At 37.6% G+C, this 23,221-nt stretch overlaps 1 long non-coding RNA gene across 1 annotated transcript in view; it reads right to left on the reverse strand.

The window, feature by feature from the left end:
- Positions 1-705: 705 nt before the first annotated feature.
- The window catches only part of LOC147912343 (uncharacterized), a 28,809-nt gene continuing 6,293 nt past the window's right edge, over positions 706-23,221 (reverse strand). The window contains exons 2-3 of the long non-coding RNA XR_015550001.1: positions 4,418-4,601; positions 706-1,106 (exon numbers count right to left, since the gene is read on the reverse strand). This is a non-coding gene — a long non-coding RNA (uncharacterized LOC147912343). The remainder of the gene's footprint in view (positions 1,107-4,417; positions 4,602-23,221) is intronic.

The raw sequence follows: 23,221 nt of genomic DNA on the forward strand, positions 1-23,221 counted from the left end.
AAAATATACCCCCTTCCTCTTTTCATAGAGCATTGCTACTTTTTTTTCTTTTTGTTGCAAATTTTTGGTGTTAGAAAGTCTCAGGTCTACATCCCATTGGATTATCTTATTTGACTTGCCCATGAAAAACCCCGGTTTTCTAAAATGAATTTTAAATTAATGATGATGCTGAAAAGGTAACACACTGCAGATGTTAAATGAGGGGTTTTATTAGGTTCACGGTAAACTGTTAGTTTCCTTTTTAAAAAATAAAGTTTTAATATCTCCTTAGGTTGCCTCTACTTCACCATTTTAACCAGGGAAACTTCACAAACCAAAGTAACTAGAAGGGAGCAATGGCTAGTCAACCTACATTCTGTATCTTAGAACTAATTTTCAATAATTTAAAAGGAAGGAAGCAGGACCAGTCTGCATCTAAAGAATCTGATGTGAGTCATCACTAATTCATTTCTTTTTATCCAGCATCTTGCACCAAATAGGCAGTAAATAAATATCAGTTTCACAAATGAATAATAAACATGAAGAGGTAGATGACTGACTGAATCACATACTGTTACCAATTTCACCTCACTCCGGTGGGACTCCAACCCACACTTGGAGGAGCTCCAAGGAGGGGCCCACAGGTGGGCCTCGTACCCACAATCCGTCTCTTCCTCAGAAGGTTCTTTCCAGTTTGTTGTCACAGATTTGAAACAAAACCGAAGCTGAGTGTTCAACAATGCAAGCTTTATTCAGTGGCCAAAGAATGGATGAGTGGGAACTAAGTTCACAAATCAACCTCTCAGCTTTAGGGGTGATCCAGCAGTTGTTACAGGAGTCAAAGTAACGAAGAGGAGGAATATTCACAGTAATTCGGGGAAATGGGCAGGCTTTTCGGGGAATAGGGTGCCACCTCTTTTCTTTCCTTGTTTGGTCTGGTGTTTCCTGACATGGCTGTGGGTAGGTATATTATTTAGTATGGTAACGTATTACAATGAACGTACAGTGAGCTGCGGAGTCTATGTCATGTCAAGTTGGACCGCCATGTTGCCTTCAACGAGTTTAGGCTAGCCTTGACCGCATGTCTCAGCCTTCTGCTCCTTCCTCTCAGTGTGGTTTCCTGTAAACTGAAGATAACATGTTAGGCTTGCTCCAGGCAGGGTTGTAGTTAACATCTTATGGGGCTTGGGGCCGGTGATACTACTCATCACTAGAATAGGCATATTCACCCAGAAACTCACTAAGAACCCACGTAAGATGTCACATTCCGACAAAAGCACTAAAAATTAGAAGGAAAAAATAGTATACGCGAATAAAGTGAGCAACTAGGAACTAAATAAGCACAGCAATGACTGGGTGTGACAGTCAGAATACTAGCTTCCCAAAGACATCCACATCCTAATCCCCAAAACCTAGAAATGTGTCACTTCCATGGCAAAAAAAAAAAAAAGATTTATTAAGCTAATTTACTAAGTTAAGGATCTTGAGCTGAGAGATTAGCCTGAATTATCCAGGTGGATCCCATGTAATCACTAGGATCCCTATAAGAGCTAGGCGGGAACGTCAGAATCAGAGCAGAAGATGTGACGAGGAAAGCAGGGGCCTGGGTGAAGCAATGGCTAGCACTGAAAAATGGAGGGAGGCGCCACGAGCCAAGGCATGCAGGCAGCTTCAAGATACAGGACAAGAAAAGGAAACCAGTTCTCCCCTAGAGCCTCCAGAAAGAATGCAATCCTGCCAATACCCCGATTTCAGCCCAGCGAATTCCATCTCAGACTTCTGACTTCCAGAACTATAAGATAATAAATCCGTGTTGTTTTCAGCCACTAAATTTGTGGTAGTTTGTTACAGCAGAAATAGGAAACTAACATACTGAGCTAAATATTACCCCTTAATTTCTGAAACTGCTTTCAATTAAAAGGAGTCCTTTTCATTTAAAAATAAGAAGAGAGTGAGCAAAAGAGCACAAAGAAATAGTGAAATGTTCTACTCTGTCCATTTTAAAGGACACTACTTAATCCAATCAGATATATAAGGCAGATTAGCTGTGCAAGTGGGAGGTGAGGTTCGTATCAAGGGAGAATCTATTCATCTCCGACTTCTAAGCCAAAGTTAATTAAGCCAAAAATGCCATCTCACCATCTGAAAGTTTCCTATCTTGCTGTTTAAAATATGGTTAACAAAGAATGCTTCAAACTTTCAATTCAGAAATGACTACTTTCTTTCCTTCTTTGTCAGGTCCTAACCAGCAAGGGAATTCATAATTAAAATTAACTCTAAACCTTGAGAGAGAGAAAGTCAACAGTCCCACGTTTCGTATAAATACGCAAATTTTCTTTATGCTTCTTTTAAAGGAACCTGCTTTCTCTATTGTGCAAGGATGATAAGTATCCTATTGCACTAATAACCTTTCAATATTATTAACTATGTTTTCCTTTTAGGTCTAAAATAAGTACCTGGCTGCTGGTTAAGAAAAATCTCTTGAGAAGAATGGCTGCTAAATGGTGTTTGTTTCTATAAACACAAAATATGTCATTAATCCAGTTTTATCCCAGAGAGGATAGTTGTTTACATGCATTATGGTGGTTTTATTGTATCTTATTAAGGAATAACGGCAAACTAAAGCAACTGCATTAACACAGCCTTGTAATAAAAAGTAACGTTTTTGCTATTCTAATTAGTTACACTCATTTTATGAGAGAGTGAAGCCAGACATATATTTGGTTCTGTGTGAGCTGCAAGGTCTGTAAAAGGGAATGCCTTCCACTGGTTTTTAGCACAGGTGTGCTAAGCTGCTGTGCGTGACTGTTCCAGAAACACGGCCAAACATTAGGTGAAAAGAGCTGGTCACACCTCAAAAGATTTCCCAACAATTATGCGGCAAAAAAAAAAAAGGGACCTCCCAACAAAAATTCTACATTGAACTAATTGCTCCCTCGCATAATGAATTAGGTATGTAGTTGGCCACTCGCCTTGCCGTAGGACCAAAAATAGGCACAATTAGTTGCACTTGAGCGGTTATACACCTGTGGATTTGGATTCACATGTGTAAAAACAGCAGGTGCCTTGAGAAATTAGCACTCAGCAATGTGTGTCTCGCTTCAAACACAGCTAGGTATATCTTAATAACTTATCTTTAATCAATACAGTGGGTATGTCAACCAGTTGCTCTCTTCTCCTGACACCAGCTACTTTTCATCATCTTCACCCTTCCCTATAAATGAGTGATGAGATCTACTCTGCCTGGTGAGGATCTTTCTGTGAACGAATGTGGGCAAGACGTTTGCATGGAAACAGTGACTCTGATCATTACAAATGTCAGCTTTCTTTTCAATCAGCTATAACTCTATGAAGTTGGATTCTTACTTTTAATAAAGTGAAGGGTTGATTCTTGTTTTGATTTACGCTAACAGCAAAAAGAGCATGCCATCGATTTAATGGGAGACTTCTATTATCTTGATTACATTCACAGAAATTAAGTGCCAATGAATCGTAAAATATTGGAGCCAAAATGGGATTCATTTCAGTAACTGGCTAAATCTAAGGGTTGTTGTTTATATCTTACTTGTGGCCCAAGTAAAAGCCAGTGGGTCTGTTCAGAATCACAAGTCAATTGGTCTGTGCATGAGTGAGGCAGATCCCAGTGGCCTTTTCAAAAGTGTACGGAAAAGTGTGAGGACAGAGAGCTGAAGAATGGATCAGGAAAAATGGCCTAACAGAACTGAACTCAGAAGTGGTTTTAGTACATTCTTGACATATGACAAGCAGGTGCTATTATGTGAGAGCACATCACTATTTACTTACAAGTTCCTATAGAAAAATGTTCAAGAGAAACTGTCAACTACGCACGCAAAGAAAGTCAGGACAAGGTGAGAGACAAGTTTGGTTTTACCCGACTAGAGTCTTCATAGTGGAGGGAATTTCACAGGATCTAAATTCTCTTAGGACATGGAGGTGAGGCCTGAGTTTCTCTTGTTGACCCGTACACTCCCAGCCACTGAGCACAAAGCCTTGTCCATGGTAAATATTTGTTAAATGTTTAATTCAAATCAATGTCCAGTAAATTGCAACTGTCAACTCTTCCAGACCATCAGAAAAACCAGCTTTGGGCAAAGCTATGATTATTAGATCTACTACATTAGAGGGGAATACCACCATGATGGATTTATAGTAATGTCCAGAGGGGAAAGTCAGAGGACTATATTTGTAGAGTGCTATGGCCTGGGCTGGGTAATTTTGAGGTGAATCTTGCAAAGTAGGGAACTGGCTAGAATTGGCAGAGTTTATGACATCATAGTTTTGGATTGGTGGGTGCAGTGTGGCAACCATCTTGAAACAAGTTTGCTCTTGATGAGCAAACTGTTCATCTTCATGTATTAGGGTTCTCCAGAGAAACAAAACCAATATACACAGAAAGAAATTTATCGTAAGGAATTACCTCATGCAATTATGGAAGCTGGCAAGTCCCAAGATCTGCAGGGTGAGTCCCAGCAAGTTGGAGACCCAGGAGAGCTGATGGTTTAGTTCCACTCTGAGTCCAAAGGCCTGAGAACCAATGGTGTAGGTCCAGTCTGAAGGCCAGCAGGCTGGAGACCCAGGAAGAGCCCATGTATCAGTTGAGTCTAAAGGCAGGAAGAAAGCCAATGTCCCAGTGTGAAAGCCATCAAGCAGGAACAATTCTCTCTTACTCAGGGGAGGGTCAACCTTTTTGTTCTATTCAGGCCTTCAACTGATTGGATGAGGCCCACACACCTTATGGATGGCATTCTACTTTACTAAGTTTACCAATTTGAGTGTTAATCTCATCCAAAAACACCCTCACAGAAACACCCAGAATAATATTTGACCAAATGTCAGGGCACCCCATGGCCCAGTCAAGTTGACACATAAAATAAACCATCACGCTCTATAGGTAAGCTATTTTAGTTGGTTCACGTTGCCATCTTCCAGAAGCCAGCAGCTAAGTTATGTTTGCTTGTTCTCGGTGCACTTTAACAGAGGGATGGGAAAGTATGTCCTGTCCCAGCAACGCTTAATAATGTTGGTTTCAGTGCCCAAACTTTCATCTTACTTACTCTTAGAATCTCATGTTTAAAAAGCAAGGTCCCTAAACCAGTGCAGTTGTATTTCCTATCTATGAGATTTCATCATCATCTCACGCCTAGCAAATTTGACATTGTGCTTCTAACTGTGAAAATTACATTAAAGGGTTGGGATGACCCAGATATCCTACAATATCCTCACATGGTGCATGCAGACAATTGCAGAAATATTTTAGAGGGTAAAACATCTAGAGAACTCCTCACTCCATGGCTAGCAGTGAACGTGCACTCTTACTTCCCCATCACTTTCAGTCTTCATCATGCAAATACGGTGAAATTTGGGGATTCCCCAGTTACTGCGATCAAAATAGAACTCCTATTAAGTGATTCAGGTCCTAAAGGAGAACTCTTGTTTTTAGAAAATTAGCTGGGGCAGTTACCAAATCTCCGTTGCTACAGATCAAGGCCCAGCATTCTGCAGCCCCATGAGCCAAATCTTGCCCCCAAAATAGTTTAGGGGGACATAGCCACTCGCGTTCAGTTCCATATTGTCTCTGGTTGTTCAGCACTGCGACAGAGACTCGAGGGCCTGCAAAGGCTAAAATGTTCACTATCCTGCCCTTCACAGAAAAACTTTGTTAATCTCTGATATATATCATATATACATCATATATAGGTATATATAGATAGATATAGACACAGACGTTTTATAAACTGTCTTTCTGTGCAGAACAAAGCTAAACATTAATTCTGTAAAAGATTTCTCATCAGCTAATTATAACGTCACAAAGCTACATTCTCTTCTTAAATATCATTTGATTCCTTTTTCATATTTATTTTATATGTGGTTTGCTGCCACAATTCTAAGCTCGCTTTGGTTTCCCCAAAAAGAAAACCATCAGGACCCTGTAAGTGTGAAATAATAAGTACAAAGAGTTTAGTAAAATGAAATAAAGGCTAATATGACACTTAGCTGTAATATATCTAAAAATGTTTTACTGTATATATATATGATATACCCACAGTTTTGCTTTCATACACTGCACTTTGGACTCATTATACTGTGTATTCAATGAATAGTCAGATATATATTTGTTCCCCAAATGCCCACTTATTGACAGAGTACTCCTAATCTATTCTCATAGTGACAAAGCAGCAGGGACAATCATTGAATGAATATTTATCTGTGATGAATATTCATTTAATCCATGTCTTTACAAGGAGCTTCACAATTGACAGGACGATAAATAAGCTTTTTCACGCCCAATTTAATTCTGGGTTCATTTGCTCTCTCCACCACCATGACTTTAGACAAGGTAAATCCTGTATGTTGTGGCTTGACTTGGGAAGCGTTGGTTTCATCCGTGTCCTACGTTAGCTCCCTTAAACGCAAAATACAACTCCAAGAACAGTGATTAACTAGTTCATAGATTTGCCATCTGCTTCCTTCAAGTTCTACAAGGTGAGAAATGACAAATTTGGACTAAGAAAAAATGAATGTTAATGAGGTTGTGATTCTACCCTTTGAAACAAAAAGAAGAGAGTGGTGAGCCTGGCATGTGAGCCACTGGTGTGCTGGCAAATGTTTTACAACTAACTGCCCTTTGAAGTTTGGAGGGGGTACCTGATTGGTAGTATTTGTCTAATACTCCCAAAGCCAATTTCAAGCTACCAATCTGATGTCACTGAATGTAGAGGTGGGAAGAGATGCACAGAGCACTGTTTTATATAGTTTCTCCTCCTTACAGGTGCAATACATGTAAATAAACTCAAAAGCATAGAGAATAATAAAATGTAGTAAAATAATTAGGAAGTGATGAATTTTTAATACTAATTACTTTTTGTTTTTAATATAATTTAATTTTATTTAATTATTTAATTAATTATTTAATATTAATTTTTAATAATGGCTATGCTTAACCAATTCATAAAATTCTTGAAAATTTAACCATCCTCCCCTACCAGCTGGTACAAGTCAATTTTCATAAGCTGGTACAAGCCAGCTTTAGTGCATCACTGCTAAGTCTATATTTTGCATAAAATATGACTGTTCTGCTTTTATTTTTTATGAAAGAGAACCTTTTTCATTATTAATCAAGTTTAAAACAACTCCCTCACCTCTCACCTGCTTTCTGTCACTCACACAGACAGACATGCATATATATCCACACAGTCTTATTGAATTTAACGTCTCTGGAACCAGGACTATATACCCAATGGTTGTCACCACAGAAGTAGCAATCAGTTGGCAATTTTTCAACGTTTTTATGGGCTGAATGCAAGACATCGTTACTTTCTAGTTTTGGCTGGGGAGTCTCGTATATCAAACTACAAATCGGCATGCAAACTTCCCGTGAATCAAGATAAGAATGTCTTAGTAACCTTTGCATACGCAGTGCATAACACAACATAATACACCAGACATCACAAGTACTCAATAAATACTTGGTAAATGAAACACTGGATTAATTAATTAATCTTCTGAAAAAAGGTCCCCTACTGTTCCCACCCAAATTTTCACAAACAAAATACTCAATAACAGAATGTAGCTAGTTCTTTTGGAAATTTTCAGTGGAAATATTTTATCCTGCACCAGCAGAGATTTCAAACAATTACAGACACAAATGAATTTTTAAAGATTTTTAAGGATTCTATATACTTCAAATGTTCAATTTAAACACTGAATTTCCTCGGGAAATCAACAAAGCCTACCATTGCCTAATACTGAATATTTTACATAGTTACACAGCATGTAGAAAAGTGCTTAGCATATAGTAACTTCAATAAACTTTTATTGAAAGAAAAACCCTTAATTTGGCTAACAAAGCATTCTTGCATTATCGCATTACTAAATAAGAGCTCTAAAGTTTTAAAATATTTGTCATAGACGAGAAAAATAAAGATACAACCTGACAAAGTTCTTTTGTCTAAAGATGATGCTCAGTGGACTTGATCAGGCTATAACCGAAAGTTTTATTATCTTTTTTTCCTTTCTGAAGAAGGGTGGTTTTCAAAAAAAATTTTGGAATTTTTATAGAACATACTTTAAATTAGTCCCTGGGTATGAGGTTGAGTTAGGGAGTCAGGGGAACGATGTTATTGTTATTCAGTAAAAACTGAAAATGAGGTCTTGTCACCCCGGGGTAGGTTTCTCAAAGGAAAAGTAAAAACAATGTCATCACTCTTTCTTAACCAGTTAATGGGACTTCCTGAAGACATTCACCCCACTTTGATTCCTGGATAGAATCTTGGCGAGTACAAACCCATAGCACACCTTCCAAATATCATAGCAACGTTTTGTGTTTTGTTTGAGGAAGGTTTAATTTCTGCATCTCCTTCCTCCAAGAAACCTTTCAGAAACCCAGATTTTCTTTCCTCTGATTTCTGCCTCTCTTCCTGCTTTGAGCTTTGCCCCTGATTTCATTGACCCACAATATTAGCAGCTAATAACTGTTTTCCTTACCAATGACCAGCTCCATCTCTGACCTACCATACCCCCAGTCCAGTTCCCCAGGAAGGTTCTCAAAAGTTTGATGCTTAAATTTGTGGACGCTTAAAGGAAGGGCGTCGGTGTTATTTACACTTCTACAGTACCTTAGCACTGGTACAGTACCATAAGCCCTTAAAGACACCATTAAGATTAATTGAACTGGTAGAATGCGAGAGCATTCCAACATTCAAAGAAAAGGACCATCTGTTGTTAAAACAACTGCAATTTGGATTGAAATAAAGGAAGTTTTTTTACAACCAAAATCTATGCATGTTGAAGGCATTTCACAATCTTGTTCCATTAAGATTTCCTATAAGTGAAATTTAACATATTCAGAAGACTTTAAAATCAAAACATGTTTCCATAAATGTGGAGTCTATTAATCAATAATATTTAGGTATAGTTATTTAAGAAACTGCTTTATTACCTTTCTATGATATGATAGAATTTTTTACTACTCTATTCACAAAGCTGTTAACAAAACCTTTTGCAACTTATAATCAAGGCAAGCAAAGAACAGCTTGGTTACAAAAAACTTGAGAAGTAGAATATCTTTCACTACTGAACTTTTGTCAATAAAAAGTTTACTTACAGTAATTCATCCAACAAATACTAACTGAGAACCAATTTTGCGGTCGACACCACAGTAAGTACCAAAGTTATATATATCAGTGAATGAGACTGGAACAATTCTCTTCATGAAGCCATACCTTCAGTTTTCGCATGTGTAAAATAAGGAGTTTGAGATAATATCTAGGATTGCATCAATTTCCAACATATTATAGTCTATGAACGAAAATCATATCAGATGAACTCCTTCTTTTAAAAATCACGTGACTGACACATTAAAGAATAGACGATGCCATTGATTATCTGGATTCTAATAGGTCGTTTGATAAGGTATCTTTCAGGACATGGCTAAATTATTCTTTCCAGTCAATTGTCTAGTCTTCATGGAGACATAAATGGAAATTTCTATGTCAAATAAATATCAATAGTGTTGATAACAAGTGATATTTTTGGTGGGCATTTCAAAATGCTTTTATATACATCACCATATTTATGTATATAAAATTGGCTATATTCCAGCTGAACAGAAAATTAAAGATCACAATCATAGCAACTAAATGACAGAACTCAAATCATTTGACTAAAAATCTCTAATTGTTTCCACCACACCATTCTGCATTATATACTCCACTGTCCTCTGTAGTTTTTCCTCTATAGCATCTTTATCATAATAAATAACAGGAAATGGGTGAATGAGGTCAAAAAGTATAAATTTCCAGTTATAAAATAAATGTCATAGGAATGTAATACACAGCATGGTCACTATAGTTGATGATGATGATGATGATGATGATAATAGGAAATTATTAAAATTGATTCACTGTTCAGCTTGTTAAAAATACTGCCTTTTTGTGTGTCTATGTGAGGAAGATCAGCCCTGAGGTAACATCTGCCAATCCTCCTCTTTTTGCTGAGGAAGATTGGCCCTGGGCTAACACCCATGCCCATCTTCCTCCACTTTATATGGGACGCAACCACAGCATGGCTTGACAAGCGGTGCGCCAGTGCGAACCTGGGATCCGAACCGGCGAACCCGGGGCCTCTGCAGCAGAGCATGCGCACTTAACAGCTTGCACCACCGGGCCGCCCCAATACTGCTTATTTTTTTCCAGAGTAGGGTGATGATTTTCAAGGGTCTCTTTTAAAAAAATATAATTTGAAAAACCACCGTATTAAAGTATAATATGCATACAGGAAAGTTTACAAATCACCCAGGAATTATCACAATGTGAATAAATCTATGTAACCGCCACCCAGATCAAGAAGGAACGTCTTTCAGGAATCTTCCTTGTGTCTCCCTGAATCATCACCCACTTTCCTCCTCCCCTCCCCCCTGAAGGGGATCCCTCTGAAGGGATCTGTGGTCACTTCTAACACTCAGTATAATGGGAACTTGATATAAACAGAAGTAGACAGCATGTATTATTTTGTTAGGCTTCTTTTGCTCAAAAGTATACGTGAGAGAGTCATCTGTGCTGCTGCTTGTAGCCTTACACCTTGTTCATTTCACTGTGTGGAGTGTTCCATGATATGAACACATCACGATTTATTGATCCAATTAATTTTTGAGGGACATGTGGGTCATGTTCAATTTAGGGTTGATACGAATAATGAAGTTATGTTCATTCTTCCACGAACCTTTTTGAGGCACACGTGCATGCATTTTTCTTGGATATATATCAAGGAGTAAACATGCTGCATCATTAATTTTAATTAAGAAAGTTTACTACATGTGAGGGCTTTTGTTCCTTTTGTTAATTTACATCCTAAATATATTCCTGAATTCATATGTCTCTAATAGATGAACTTAAAAATAGATATACAATAATTTAAAGACATGACAGTCAATCTGGTCAATCTGAGTACTTAAGTGGTAACTGATGTTGAGATGAAGAAATGGAAACAAAAACATGCCAGAATTTGAGTCAGGCTCTAAGGAGTTACTGACATTACCTTAAAATATAGTCATCAAGTGCCAAAAATAAAAAATAAACCGGTAAGTTTCTTAAACCCTAAAATTGAAGTGATTTCAAACTGTTTCACAATTTTTCAGAACTGCCTCTTTAATTCTTAAAATTTGAGTGAATTTTATTTTGACCATATACATCACTTGGTATAAATTTCCTGAACTTTTGGTTTCCACGTTTGCTAAGTTTTAAAGAAAAATTGTACTTTACTATGTAGGCTTTTTTTTTAACCTAGAGTAATCAGGTTTTAATTCTTAAATCTCCCTCTATACGATCTCTTTGAAAGTTTACTGATGGTACAAGTGATGGTTGGAATAGCAATTTGAAGACTGTGGCAGATAAGATACCTGTATGCCTTAATCATTATAAATGCCAACCACAAAGAGTTTCCGAAAGGAATTACTATGAAGATACTCTGCAACTTCAGGATGATATAAACTAAATCTCAGTGAATCCCAACATTTCATGCACAATCCATGAGAGTAAATTAGTTTTTGTGATCTGGCCACTAAGGCGTTTAAATAATATTAGCCTTTTTCTTAGCCTGTGTCCAATGTTTGGGTTCCCACTGTTAAAACAAGTATGCAAGTGAGTACTAAGGGAAATCAAAAGGCTAAGGCTTTTTTATTATAAGTATTTATAGTCACTCTATCCATTATCAGTAGACCTATGACTATTTTTGGAGATTCTATGGATTCATGTACTATACGATTCTTACTGTTATCACCCACTCTCTAGTTGTAACAATTTTATTTATTTTTTTAAAAAAATTAACAATTAATCCCTAGAAAGTAACACAAGAATGAAATAGAAGAAAAAGTCAGATTTATGCAGGTGGCAAAACATCTGATATTTTGAAAATCATGATAACAGTCAGCAATGGGGATGCTGGATTGATAGTGTCACCGACTAGGTGCCTTGAGAAACTCAAAGGTGGGTTTGGAAGCGATTAACTGTTTTTCCAGGCTGCTTCTTTTCCTTTTGTGTGTTAAGGAGATGTAACCACCACCCATCCTGAAACTGATTAAGCGAGGCATTCAAGCCAGGATGTAACCACCAGCTATCTTGAAACTGACCAAGCCTCACCACAAGAGCGATGCCGGTGAACTTTGCCTTATCTTTAATGCAAAGATCTCTCCAGGAGGAGCTGAGGCCTCATTATGTGGAAGCATGTTCTCCAACTGAGCCTGTGCAAGCGAATACCCGCCTCTCCCTTTGGAATATTCATTCCCCAACCAAATAAAAGTTCCTGCTTTCCTTTGTTCCGGGACGCAGTGACTTTGGAAATGATTCCTCAAGGCCTCCTATTTGCTGCAAATACATTTTACTTTGTGAGACAACTTCCTCTGGTGTAGAGTCTTATTTAATTCACCAGGAGGTGAGCCCACTTGGTTCGATATCAATAGGACCAGGTTTTTCAAGTACAACTTGAGACAAGGACTACCACTTAACTGCCGATACTCTGATTAAATTAAACGATTCCTTTTTAGGGCGCTGTTGAAATCTGAATCCCCTATTCACATGATGAGGAAAGGCCTCCTGTATCACCAATTACAGTGACCTTGCTCACCAGTGATGGAGAACCCAGTATAATGCAGCCTTAGCAGTAGCCTGCATTATAATGTGGACAAGATTAGACAAGACAGAAAATTGATCATTTTCCAGATAGTTTAGGCCAGTCACAGAGTAATCAATCAGATTGTTATACAATTGACGACACAGAGGTCAGACAGTCCGTATAACTAGGTTCTTTTTCATCACACTATAATTCACCCAGGTAATTCAGTCATTATAACAGCCAAAAATTTGTGATTGATTACGTGATTTTCAGTTCAGTTCCGAGACAGTCTACATCAATCCCAGTGTTTACCATTCAGTACATTACTTTTCCATTTGAAATGAAACTCAGAGTAAGTGATAATTTTTGAGCCAAAAAGCTTTAATAGCTACTCAGTGGAAACGCTGGTTGAACAGAAAGATATTGGACAGACATATAAACGTGGCAATCAATCTAGCTTAATCCTAGGACAGCTTTAATCCACCTCCACATGTGCTTTGGTTTCCAAATAATTAAGCAATAATAGTGGGACAGAAGAACTCCATTAGCGCAACTAATTTTTCCAATTAATTGTGCAATGGTCAGAGGGAGACTACTAATCTTCATATTGATGGATAAACATCAAAATTAAGTTGAATTCAAATAATCCCGATCTTCAAAAAAGTGTTCAGTTCTAATGGAGTCTAGAAGTCTCTTTCAGTTATGAAGATTTCCTTAAGAAGATGCCACTTAAAAAGAATTTTAAAGGACTCATATGTTAGCAGGATGAAACACAGTGGGAGCTTATTCCCAGCAGAGCAAATTTCAGAAGCACAGGTATAAGAGCATCAAACAGCATACTGCATCCAGGGACCAGCGCAGAGCTCAGCATGGCTGGAGCAATGCAGGAGACTTGGCCAGAGAGGTACACAAGGGTTCCACTACTGAATTAAGAGGCTAAAAATGCATCATTAAACTATGCTGGTGGTGGATTTTAAGCAAGAAAGAGATGTGTTCAGAAAAGCCGTTTTAAAATCACTCCAGATATCATGCAGAGGATTGATTAAAGTGGGATATGTCTTCAAACAGAAGGAGCTGTAGGAAAGGCACTGCAATAGTCCAGGGAAGAAACAGTTAGGGCTTAAACTTAGGTAGTAACTGGGGTGGTCCATACAAGAGTTGTTTAAAAAGGTGAATAGATAAGACTTAATGACCAACTGAATATGGACAAGGTAAAGAGAAATAGGATTTTAGAATGATACCTAAATTTCTGAGATATGAAAAACTTAATGTCGCTGGGATCCTTCCACATGGAAGTTTCCAGTAGGCAGTTGAGATGTAAGATCTTGGACAGACATATAAACGTGGCAATTATTAGCATACAAGTGGCAGTTGAAGGCATACAGGTGGATAATGTCACCTCAGGAAAATCTACTAGAAAAGAAAAATAAAAGTTAGGACCCTGGAAAACACAGATAAGACCACAGAAGACCAAAATGGGGAAGTAAAAAGTGATTCAGGTCTGTTTCACCAGATAAGCCTTGACATAACTATCGTGGTAGGAGGTAATTAGTCATTTTGACAGCCAAAAGTTTCTGATCATTTAGATAATCACCAGTTCTACATAGCAGGAACATTGCCAAGCAGCCAGGGGAGGGGAGAATTCCAGGCTGGTAGGAGTAATCAGCAGTGGTGATGCCATCAGGACGTTGGGTATTATTGAGACATGAAAATGTTCATTAGGTTTGTCAATGTGGAGGCCTGTGTTGAATTCAGCAGTGGTGAGCAGACCAACATCCTGATAATACAAATGGACACTTGTTATGGGTTTGAATTTTGTCCCCCCAAAAAGATATGTTGAAACCGCAACGTCCAGTACCTCAGAATGTGATCTTATTTGGAAATAGAGTTGTCTAATGTGAGATCATACTAGATTATGGTGAGCCCTTAATTCAATATGACTAGTGTTCTTATAAGAAGACAGCCATGTGAAGACACACATAAGGAGAACACCATGAGAATGGCAGAGACAGAGACCGGAGTGACACAGCTGCAAGCCAAGGAATACCAAGCATTGACGACCACCACCAGAAGCTAGGAAGAGCCAAGGAAGGATTTTATCCAGAGTCTCAGAGGGAGCATCGCCCTGCTAACACCTAGATTTCAGATGTCTAGCCTCCAAAACTGTGAAAGAACCCATTTCTGTTGTTTTAAGCCACCCAGTTTGTGGTACATTGTTACAGCAGCCCTAGGAAACTGATAGAACATTCACAGGGCTCAAAGTTCAGCCCTGAGGAAAGGAGGCAGTTCTGAACCAGGACAGACTTGATCAGCTCTCCATGGCCTCCTGGTCATTGGATGCCTATGGTCTAGTTTCAGCAAAGGGCCTGAGTTAATTCAAGTTAAATTGAGAAATAATTTGTCTTTGTGTTTTCAATCACATGATCTCAATAATCAGGTTAACTGAATTGATATTTTAAAAAATATATTCTTCTGGTCCTGTGCCTTAAACTTTGTTACACATGCAAGGTTAACTGGATAACTAAAATCATTTCCCAAAAGATTAGGTCAGAAAAATAATTAACCTGAATTATCTAGGTGATAAATTTTAAAAAGATAAAAAAGGTGGGATGGTGGTATTTTCTCTTGACTTGTATATAAAAATGATTCAATTTTCATATGACTTTTGATGAATGGACACAGCTCCATTTGAAAAAGTAAAAATAAAAGGTTTCACATAAGGAATACGCAAAAGTCCTATTTTTTTAAAATATATCCACGAAGCTCTCCGATGTCTCACTTTCCACATATCATTTTTTTCATTATCCCTGTAGATCTCCTAGGAGTGAAGAATATTCTTATAATTTTCTCAGTTAGTATACCATACCTCAAAGTTCTTGGAATAACCTATGAAAGAAAAAACATATCCAGCACCTGAGGCAAAATGTAAGTGGAGAACACTCCAACAAAGTCTAACTTGGACAATAAATCTGTCCTGTCAGATCCTTGACAGTCATGTTTATGTCTACCTCTTTCTGTTTGGAGAGAGAGGAAAGAAACTGGTGTTGATCGAAGGTTATAGCACAATAAAACATAAATTGGGACACAAGATAGCGACATGGATTGCCCCCACCTGTGGGGACTCTGTGTTTACTGTTTTTATTTCATTATGCTTACAAAAGCAAACTGCACTGAATTTCTCTGTATATTTGCTTAAGAATGAGAAATGAAATGTTCCTTTCATTCCAAGTTTCATGGAACCTGGTGATGCTAATACAATAAATATTTCAATGCTTGATTATGGTTCTCTCTGTCTTCAATATACAAATTGTTTTATTCTGACCAATAAAAAACCCAAGAAACTGGTTCGTCCTCTGTTTACTGTAACATACAAACAGGTTTATATCACAGCTATCTGTTCACTCCATCAAAGTGTTTGAGTGAGTGTTCATTTGAAAGATTATGTTATCGGACTAAACATACATTATAAATTTGTATATACGTCCACTAGCAGATGTATATGCATCCTCTGTTGTGTTTAAGATGTTGCATGGAATTAACAATACAAAACATTATATTACTGCCTTTTTAATGAAACACATTGGAGTCTCTTTTAATCCTCTTAAGGTGATAAAAATGTAGCTATATATAAATAGATCTAGATTTCACAAAGTACTTCTTTAAAAATATAAAAATACTTAGCACAGTAGCAAGAAAAGAGAGAAGAAAGAGGGAGGGGAGATCTGAAGTAAGGGTTATTTTGCATCTATGAGATTTCCAATATTCTCTCAAAGAAGGATTCCTTACTGTCACATTTTTTTTTTTTCACAGTAAGGCTATAACACAAAATATGAAATAAAATGGGTAATGGAGGTAAGTATCCTGATCCTGAAATGTGGGTTTCACTGCTAAGTGAGTGCTGCTGCTTGGTGATCTGGGTGTACTTGGGGCAGCTTTTCCGGCCTCACAGCCATGCAGCCTTGCAGCCATGTGGCCAGGCACATGAACAGCCATTAACAATATGGCCACTTGAGTGGCCTTCGATGTAACAGGCCCTGCGCTGGGTGCTACAGTGACAGTGAGACTTGCAGAGACATAATAAAATGCAAAGTATACATTCCCTATGATAGACACAGAGATAAAGGCATTGAGGAGAGAAGAGTACTTCTTTGAGTGAGTTGGAGAGATCAAGCAACACTCTGAGTTAACTAAACTTATTGGGATAATCATTTCACAACATATACATATATCAAATTATTACGCTGCCCGCCTTAAAATAATACAATGTTATATGTCAATTATATCTCAGTAAAACTGGGGGTAGAAAAGAAATGCTCTGCAGAAGCGGTAACCTTTTACATGACTTTGAAGGATATAGGATTTAAAGATACATCAATGGGGATAACAGCATCTTAGCAGAGGGAATGGGTAAAAGGGGGGATTACACAAGTGTCCACTTTACAATAAATGAGAGTGTCAAATAATATGCTTTCCATGAAACTACTTTCCAAAATCTAATTTTATTATTGTGATACTATGCAGCTGAAATGGCAGGGTGGACCCTCCAAGTTCACAGACTTGATAATACCCGTAATTTTCCAATTTGTTCCCAGTACCTTCAAAACCATGCTTGAGTAAAGCCCTTTGAAGAACACCATAAAACTCTGTTGGGAGCATAAATGACTTCTAGTAACTTGAGGAATAAAGACTGTTAAGATGCAGTACTCTCCAGATTAATTTATAAACTTAATGAAATTCCAAAAGATATAAGTAATTTTTAAAAACTGACAAAATATTCTAAAATTAATCTGAAAAAATACAAGGGCAAGGATTTCTTTAAATGTTTTGGGGGAAAAAAAGACATACGAGAAGAATTCCTGCCTTACATATTAAAATGTGTTATAATTCATAATAGTTAAACATGTGAGGCTGGGACAAGAATAGCAAGGCTCCATAAATATTCATAGAGCCTTATCATTCTTGACAAGAATAACAAGGCTCCATAACAAGGACATTAATAAATACTTACTTAATTGAAGGGAGTAGAAAGAACAAAAATAGACAAATATAGAGCTAAGTAATCTGTATTTGGTAAATATAACAATTCAAATAATTTGAGAAGGAAGATGTATTTATCAATCAACTTGATCACATCAACAGAGTTCCCACCAGATGTATCAACTTCAGAACAGGCATTTGTGATTTGCAGCTGATCTAAAGCAAAATCATTTAAAGGCTTAACAGAAACAACCAAGTTCTGGCTGAAGAGCAGGATGTGCTCCCAACCCCAGGGTTCTGAGCAGCTTGGAACATGTTGGACCAGAATATGGGCATGTATTCCGCAAGCATAAGCCCAATAATAACTCAAGATGCCAGAGAACAAAGCCCCAGACAAAAACAACAGATATATGTCTATGTAGATATATAATTTTAAAGCAAAATTCAGAGCCGTAGCTACTGCTGAAAACACCTTTGGCAGACAAGATTCCAGGAGTATTTATTTGTCTGGCGATCATATGGCCAGCTCTTGGATAAGCCTGGCTACCCACAGGGACTGTGATAATAAAAAGTACTCAAGAATATTCTATGGTACTTCTACGTTTCCCCGTTTGTCCCTCTTCCCTCCATCCCCAAATTGGGAATTCCCTTAGGAGAAGGTGCCTTGCTTATTTATCCTTGAATTCCCACCCCAGGAGAGAACCTGATACATGGGTGGACATGAATAAATACATACTTAATAAACATTTGAATTAAACTTGAAGCTTCTGAGACCCCTAACTATGGTTTTCTATATTTTCCCCCAAATATTAATCATTTTGTTATTTATTTTTTAAACATGAAAACTTTCTTTTTTGGCCTTATGGCTTCACATGTCCCCAGGAGTGCACTGATGAGGGCTTACAGAACTGGTTGATGCAGAGAAATCATGTTTCATGATTCAAGCCAATAAGTAAGCCACACTCTGAAAGAAAGCCTACATCTTCAAGCAACAGGGTTAGCTAGGCAAATATCCTATGACTTGATAAATCAAGACAGATATTAAAACCAAGTTATGTTTTCTCTCTTATTATAACTACATATATATAGTATATATAGTACATATATATATAGATATAATACACACACCCATTTCTTCCTCTGGGTTTTACAGTGGTTAACAAACCTGAGCCATTTCAAATTACTTATATAAAAATGATACTGCTAATTTCATATTTTGAAGTAAAAAAATATAAGCTCTATGTCCAATAAAAACAGAAGTCTTTAAGAACCAAGAGACATAGTTTTCTCATATTCCATTTACACTAACATACCCATAAGATAAGATTTTTTAATATGAGTCCCTAGTGAAAAGAATACATTTCAAAAACACTAGTTTTCCTCTGAAGAAGCGGGACAGAAAACACAGACAATATTTCATAATTGCCACGGAAAGCTATGGCCTCACAGTGCAACTTCAGCGACCCTGCTCCCTTTCGCTGTGATTCCAGAACTGTGTCTCCCTTCACTTGATTTATTCACCATCATATCAAAGCCATCTGATAATTCTTATTCCTCCGGAGCTCTGAGAGAACAGTAGAAACATTTTACTTCAAAGAGCCACTGCTGCAGAACTACAGAGCCACTGCAGAAGCAGTCGGAATTCTATCTCCCTTTTGGAGTCATTGATAAGAGTGGGATTATAATAATAGCTAACCATCTGAAGTGTGCACAACTCAGTGTCAGATACTGCTTTTAGTTTATATATATACAGTTTATATATACAAACATATATATAAAACACATATATATTTGCCGACTTAATCCTCAAAACAACCCTACAAGACTGTTGTCATCATTGTCTTCATCTTATGGATGAGGAAACTGAGGCTTACAGAATTAAGCTCATAAAGTGCATGATTGGCATGACGGGGACCTGGTTACTGTGGTTCCAGACCTGACATTATGAACACCAGGCTCTTCTGTCTCCCCAGGGCGGGCAATCAACCAAGCAGGCTTTCAAAGCAAAGCAAAAAGATTCTTTTCCTCTGACCTTCTCTAACGTATGCACATTTTGATCCAGGAATTGAGGCATTTCTATTTTTAGCTGGTTAAGTGGCTGAGGATTATCTCTCCCGTCAAAATGATATTCCCCGTGTGGTTGTAGTGAATAAACTTATTAGCAGTAAATTTGCCTCAGGTAAATTTGAGCTTTCACAAAAATAGCTGGCATCCATGAAAGACCACCTTTAATTGGTTTAAGTCACAGCAGGTACAACTGGATATTCAAGGTGTCTCATTACCACTAAAGAGATGAGGTCCTCTCTCTGCCCAGACCTTTATCTCTTCATCTGCTCTTGTTCAATCCCCTTAGCAACCAGATGATTTCCATAGCAAGCTCAGGGTCTGGTCAAAACAGGGTCATTCCTATGTTATTTCCTTTCACAAATTCCGAACTTGGCTCCTGTTGTAACAGCTAAGCTTATTGTGTCTTCACCGTAGTTCACTCAGCCAATACTTTCCATAGATCTTTTTCAAAGAGCGAAACAAAACAAAAAAAAACAAAACTCTGACACCCGCAAAGCCCACGGGGGAAAAGCTGTTCTTACCAAGAAAAACAATGTACACATGCAGATAAAACATGTGTATATGTTTTTTTCATAAATGCATAAATGCTTTTTAATATGAAATCAAAGTAGCCAACTTGCATGTGCTTTATACTCTATAGCTTTTTCATGCTCATTTTCTGCCTCTATACATTTCTTGAATGCCTCCTGTGCACTGGACATTGTTTTAGGTACAGTCCTGGGGGATGTAGGAGGAAACATCAAGTTCCTTAATCTTAGGAAGCTTATATCCTGTGGGACCAGAGGGAAAATAAACAAGTAGACAAATACATAAGCAAGTTAATTTCAGATAGTAACAAGCACTATGAAAGAAATACAGTGTGATGTGATAGAGAATGAGAACCAATGACTGGGAAGACAATGTGGGATGTGCAGTGGAGAACAGAGGGGGCAAAATTTACACAGAAGCTACCTTTTAGTTGAGATCTGAAGGGTGAAAAGAACGAGCCACGGGAAGGACTGGGGAACGGTATTCCAGGCATTAGCTCATTTATTCCTCCATGTGACTCAATGAAATGTGCATTTTAGATAAAGAGACACATTTCAAGGTTAAGAACACTGAGCCTCCAAGATGCTAAATGATTTACCCAAAGGCACCCACTAATGTACCTATTAAAGATGAGGCAGGACCCATGACTCATGGCAACCAGGCCAGTGTTCTTTCTCTTATCAGTTTTCCATGATGAAACACCTACCTACCATAAAATTCATGTTACCTTTCCATGTGTGGTTTTTCAGAATATTAAGCAGTTGATGACTCAAAACTTGTTTATCTCACCCCTTGGGTAACTATATCCAAAGGTTGAATCATCCCAAAATGAATTATGGGACTTACCTTTGAACAAACAATAATATACAAACGAGTAGTATGATAAAACTTATAATTCTTGGTTTTGGATGTCATATTTCTGCAATCTTATTACCTCTATTTGCTTCGTATTAATTACTGTTAAATAGGTTATAGTATAACAAGAAATAACATGCATTTTAAATACTTAATAAATGCAATTGTGGTCATCAATTATATATAATGTCTGGGAAATACACTATAAAGTAACTACTTATGTATAAATGTTGTGTCTATAGACATATTATTTGTCTCTCATAAATGATTCAGTTTATGTGACTTACAAAAAGAAAGCCACATAACAAATTCCTAGTATGCTAGGTAGGACCACTTCCAGCCCACTGGTAAAATAAGTACTTGGTTTTGAGAACCCTCCAATTGTATTTTCAAATACTTTAACCACCAGAACACAGATTTTTCAAAATTTGTAAACTGTTGTATGTCCTCCACCTACCACCCCCCTACACACAGATTTACACAAGGAGACACACACCTACTACCTTCCTTCCAACAGTCTGTTTTGCTACCCTCAAAGAAAGGTAAAGAGAGGGGATAGGGTGGCTCATGACTTTTGTGTTGTTGGAAAGATGAGGGCTGTAGAAAATGTAATAGCTAAAGTGTTGAACACATAACATAAAACTGATAAAAGTTTGTGTGTGTGTGTGTGTCTGTACATGCCTTGGTGAGAGAAAAGAGGAAAATAAGCACAGAGGCATTCTTGAGGACAAAGAGGCCCTTAACATCCACCCAAGGAAGACATTTGGGCCCTAAGAGAATCTCATTCAACCTCTGTCTGAATTTAGATTTTCGTCAAAATACACCACTGGAGTTCTATTATTCTCTAAGTACTCCCAAGTCATTCTCTTCTCCATCCTCTTGATCATAAGAATCTTAAAGTTCCCCATTTTGATAACTGCCATTTATTTAGTTCAAGTGAGTAAAAGAGTATGTGAAGTAAGGAGTGTGGACAGAATTTAAAGTATTTCTTTAATGGTAGACTCACTTTCAGTACATTCCAGTGTGAACCAAAGAAGGGTCTCTGCAGTGAATTTTAGAGGTTCAGCACCTGCTCCCCCAAACTAGTTGAAGGTTTCTGCCAGAGCAGTCACTGCTTTGCGGGAAACGAAACCACCCCAGGAAAGCTATAAAAGATCAGCTTTCCAATTCACAGATAACACATACTTGGGTCAAAGTAACTGAGGTTTGAGAAGAATCAGTTTGATACATGGAAAGTGCTTGGACTTTACATTAAAGAGAGATCTGGATTCAAATCTTGATTGTGACACTTATGCCTATGTAAACTTGGAAAAATAATTACTTCCTTTGAAGTTTAATTTCCTCATTTGTAAACACTGAATAGTAACCCCTCAATCTTGCTGGGTTATTTCTATGATGAAATGAGATAATACATATAAAATATTTAGCAAAGTTTTAACAACGACATCAGGTTTAGTTATAAATATAATGTTTAAGTTGCCAAAAAGTGACTTTCTCGTTTTTCTCTTTTATTTATTTATTTACGTATTTATGTATTTATTTATTTGGTGGGGAAGATTGGCCCTGAGCTAACATCTGCTGCCAATCTTCCTCTTTTTGCTAGAGGAAGATTGTCCCTGAGCTAACATTGGTGCCAATCTACCTCTATTTTGTAATATGGGATGCCACCATAGCATGGCTTGCTGAGTGGTGTGTAGGTCTGCACCTGGGATCTGAACCCATGAACCCTGGGCCACTGAAGCAGAGCGTTCAAACTTAACCACTATGCCACTCATTTTTCTCTTTTAGTACTTGGAGAGAAGAGAGTTAGTGCACCTGGTCAGAGATGATTCACTGTGTTTACTATCAGAAGTCCCTGGAGGAGAGAAAAGAAAGAGGATGATCTGATCCAATCTCTTTCAAGAGAGATAGAGGATAACTGGACCTTGGAGCAAATACAAGAATGATATTTGCTATAAGGAGGAATCTTATCTATTAACAGGAAATCCATGGTTAAGAATTGCTTATAGAAAATAAACTCAGCATCAATGGATTCATGAGAAATGACTCCCTGGAATAAGTCACATAAGCTAGGGTCCTAGAAATTTGCTCTCTGTCAGGACCCACTGTCCTATCTTCCATCACTCATCCCTAACCTTTGAAAATATGCCAGAACTAAGGTTAGGTAAGATAGAATTCCAGAAGGGGT

This window comes from Ceratotherium simum, chromosome 36 (assembly GCF_057802395.1).
Source record: "Ceratotherium simum simum isolate JZ-2026a chromosome 36, ASM5780239v1, whole genome shotgun sequence".
Taxonomy (NCBI): Eukaryota; Metazoa; Chordata; class Mammalia; order Perissodactyla; family Rhinocerotidae; genus Ceratotherium; species Ceratotherium simum.